The sequence below is a fragment of the Podospora anserina genome, chromosome 3, assembly GCF_000226545.1.
Source record: "Podospora anserina S mat+ genomic DNA chromosome 3, supercontig 2".
In the NCBI taxonomy this organism is placed as follows: domain Eukaryota; kingdom Fungi; phylum Ascomycota; class Sordariomycetes; order Sordariales; family Podosporaceae; genus Podospora; species Podospora anserina.
The window spans coordinates 3,010,709-3,015,540 of NW_001914856.1; positions in this window are offsets into that span (position 1 = coordinate 3,010,709).

Below are 4,832 nucleotides of genomic sequence, written 5' to 3' on the forward strand. Positions count from 1 at the left end.
TCTTTAGTAAATTAATAAACGAATGCGATAGTATAATTTCGGAGCGTTAAAAAAGAGCTATAAAGCTCTACGATTTTTATTAGAATTTCGCGATTATTAAAGTATCGAGGGGGTATATTTACTAAAAACGGTAATTTATTTAATATAATTAATTAATGTATAATTAAAATAATAGTTAATATATTTTTATAAAGTTTAAAGTATTTTAAACTATAAATCTAACTTATTATTCATTTGTAAAGGGTATTTAGTCCGGGCGGAAGTACCGTTAATATTTCTTTAATTTCCTATCCCGAAATACCGGTAAGTTCCTAATAAACTAAAGCTATTTAAAAGAAAATATTATATACGTTTGACGATAAGTAGGCCCGGATAGCGTTTCGTATATCGTTATTATATTAATTTTATTTCGTTAATAAATTAACTTTAAACTAAATATAATTAATAATAGTTATAAATATAGATTCTTCGTTTAATTTAAAATATAATTTTATTTTCTATATTGTATTATTAAGACCCTTCTCGATATTCGGTTAGTTACGATTAGATACGATCTACTTAATATCCGAATATATTAATAACGTTTTAGTAATAAAGTTAACGAATCGATTTAAATTTCGGGTATACTCGTTAAACGTATTAATAACTAAGTAAGTACTTTATAAGTACGGATCTTTAAAAATATTAATAAAGATCTTTAATAGCGCCTCCTAAATATTTATATCCTTAAAAAGTTATTTCCCCGCTTAATCGTACCTTTACCGTATATACGAAATAAACGATAGTTAATAATTAATAAAAAAGAATATTAAATTACGAAGGATAGCCGTAACGTTATTTATATGCGTATTAGTAACTTAGTAAAAGAAGAACGAAATAATTATAATATTAAGGATCGACTTTATTAATTCGTCGATAATTCCGTAAAGTAATATTATTTTGCCCTTACCGAGGTTACTTTTAATTTATAATAGCCGGTTATTTTAATTATTATATTATTATTTAAAATCGTTATTATTAAAGATCTAATAGTATAAGCCTATTAGAAGGCCGCCTTTAGCTTACTTAATATAGCTTTTATTATTATACGGATTAGTTATTCGGAGACTTTATAGATAAGTATAGTCCTAGAGATCTATTATATACTAACTAATCTTCTAAAAAATATTTAATTATTATCGAAAGACTTCGATATATTCCTATATTTTAGTAAGTAAATTATTAAAGGCTATACGTAATTCCTTTACTCTCTTAGTAAAATCCTTTAATATTTAAAGACGGCTAATAAATATAATTATTTTAAACTTCGAAATTAGCGCTACGTCGGTATCCTTAATATACTATAGCTTTTAATCCTAACTATCGTAATTAATAACTCCTCGGAAAAATTTTTTAATTTAAATACAGTAAAACCGAATAACGTTTTATACTTAAAAATTAATAATAAATTTATATAAATTAATAAAACGTTCCGTAAAGTCGCCCTTTAAATCGGGCTTTATATTTTAAAGTAATAATAATAACTCTATTATAGCGAAATAACGTATTTATAACGTAATATAAATAAACCTATCCCGGTTTACTTTTTTAGCGGCGGTAAGGTTCTTTAGGAGGGGGAGTACGAGGGACACGCCTATTATAACGATAAAAGTATATAGTAAGTCCTTAATAGCGTCCTTAATATAGCCTTCGACCTACTCTATAATTCCGGCAACCTTTACTATAATATCCTAGAGAATAATCTCGTATTCTAATAGTATTATACTAACCTTTTTATCTTTTATATACTTTAAACTAAATTCCGTTATTTTTTTTAATTTCTTTCGGCGTACGATCGGATCGTTTTAAGGAACTTAATTCGTAATTTTAATATTATCCGTTTAGTTTAACGCTAATTAAAATATAAATAAAATTATATTCTCCTAAATTAATACGAGTAAAATAGTTTAAGCCGGATTAATAATATACCTCTAATAAATACCTTAAATAAAAGTTACTTATACTTAGTAACTCGATCGGGCTCTTTTTCCTTAAAAGTATTGTAGGCTCTATCCTAAAGAGAGGTATCCGTAATTAAGTTTTCTCCGATCTCTACTACTTAACTATCTATTACTATTTAAGGTACCTTTATAGCCTTATCGCTAATATTACTTAAAACGACTAATATTTTATTTAAAGGGGTAAGCGGTATTATTAGAGCGGGGGTTTAAGAGATATTTATCGTCGATTGCGGGAGTAAAGGGGTTACTGTAGTCGATAAAGCGGCTTACTTAAGGCGAAGAACGGAAACTAGAGCCTATTAATAGGGGAAGGAAGGTTTACCGTTAATCTATACCTTTTAATAAATTTATTAAAGCGATACTATTATATATTTCCGGACCGTCCTATACCTTTAATTTCTCCCGACTCTCTTTTTTCTATTTAAACAATCTAAACCTCTTCTTTAGACTACCAGCTATAACCTTCTCGTACACTCTCGATTAGGGGCGTATCTATCGCAGTTATGTCAAAGATAGTTGAAGAGATCGACGATAGATTTTCTGAGCAGTTGCCGCGGAGTTAAAGCCCAACGACATAATGTGGCTGGCTCACGCGCCAATAGAAACTTCCCAAAACGCTTTGAGGCCGCCATCTGCAGGCAGAACTCTGGAAGGCATCCTCGATAATCGATAGCTACATAAACAACGACATGAAATCACTTCTAATCTCCCTTGCGATCGTCTTAGATAGGCTCCTCAGGAAAAGATACCTTAAGGTACGCAGTTGGAATAATGTAAAAAGGTAAGCGCAGTCATACCAAGGCCACCAAATCCGTCAGAAAAGGATTTGCTGTGCGGGGCCGAAAGGGAAGCGTAGTGGCCCGTGCCGTGGCGTCCCTGAAACAGATGCAGGGGTCACCCTCTGTGGGGCGTGGGCCCAGGCCCACTGCCTTGCTCTTCTTCTTGCCTTGCAGCCAGAACCACTGCCTTTTTCTTCACCAACTCACCAATACAACCACGTATTGCCCACACTTCGTTGCCTCCGACACCCTCTAATATTATCGCAGGATAGTCAGTTCTGAACATCAGATTTCCCTGGAAATGACAGTCTGGGTGGAGAAGGAAACAGTTTCGATGCACGTTGTCACCGTTGTTGCCATCCTTTTCCTACCTGCTACGTTCATATCGGTAAGGAACTGCCTCACATCTAGCTGCTTGATATCTTCTAATCTTGTTACCAGAAATTCTTGCAAAGTGGAATCATTCAGGTAAAGGGATCCGAGGAGTTTTAACGGCAGTAGCAGCTGCACACAGGGGCCTTTGCGCTCTACGTTGAGATATGCATCCCGCTAACCGCAATAACGTTATTTGTATGGTTTATGGTCAATTATCGAGGAAAGAACAAGTCATTGAGGAATCTGTCGGAGGGCACAAGTCAATCGGGTGGTGGACAGGACCGAAACTGTGGTCTAGATCTCCCGGTTTCTATAGATTACACATTTTATTCGGGCAAAGGTAAACCTGATTTTCAGAGTCGTTTGCAAGTTACCTACCTTAATCATATTAGTCATATATCTCCTCAATGAGACATTGTGATATGATCTCAGGGTGACCAGGTTCCCTCAAGCCATACTGATCTACTGTACTCCAGTGACTGATACTAATAAGTATTTTGACATCCGCATCAGCATCCCATTGCCTACCTGCTTGAGTAATCTTGCACCGCGCAAAATGAAGAACCTAAGTGTAAAAGCCGTGATATAAAGAACCTGGTCAGCGAGGGGACTGCAAGTTTCTCTGGCTTTGCAGTGTGTGATACGCAGTCAGGATCATGAACCATGACTCTATAGCAGTAAAATGAAGCTCGGATATCGGTACTGCATACTAAGTAAGCTAACCACCTCTACCTTATTATCATGTTAGTAACCAAGCTCAAACAAAGGATTAATGATGTTAGGATAGAATCCTAGGCTCGGCAATAACCTAGAGCAATTATAAGAACTTCAAGATAGTAATTTTACTGTGAAGTTTAATATGGACTAGCATTTCCCGTCCTTCAAGTTTCTGACTTTTGATAGAGGTCAGGCGGGACCCACTTTACTGCCCCTGAGCCCCTGAACGTCGTTTATTAACATACCCAAGCTACTCAAATCTTAAACCCCTTTAATCACACTCCATCCCAGAAAAACTGTCCCAACGTCTTGGACCTAACGACCAGGGCATAGAATGGCACTAACTATCGGTCTTTGTAAACCATCCCCATCCCCAAGCCTGGGTATCCACCATGAGGCTAAGCTTAGTAGCATTGGAACCCCGCAAAACACACCCCGCACTTCCCTAGATGCTAAGTGCCGCGTTCAGGGGTCTAAATAGATCAAATGATTAACGTTAGACCTCCCGCAAGGCGTCCGCAACGCCCCAAACCACTAAAGACCGCTAAATGTAAGGCATTCCGCTTTAAACCCGAGATCAGGCTGCACGCTGAACCTCGCGATGACGGTAGACGGATGACGGGAAGCTTTATGTTTGCGGGGACCCCGCAATTGATCTACCGTGCTGAGTCGCGAGCTGGATCAGAGAATACTGGGGATGCCTGATGTGCCGACGCGAATACCAGCGTTCTATTAATACAGGAAACTCACGATATCAGAATGGGCTCAAGTCCACCATCACACCCTCGCTCATTTAATACCCTATTTCCCTTCGGCTCATATTTTTATGCTAATCCCTCCTCTGTCTTGCATCTTTGAACCTATCCTCAACCTTTTCCGTTCCACCAAGACCACCATATCCACCATATCTTCTTGCAACAGCAACAACAACAATAAGAAGATCTGCATTATTGGTGCCGGC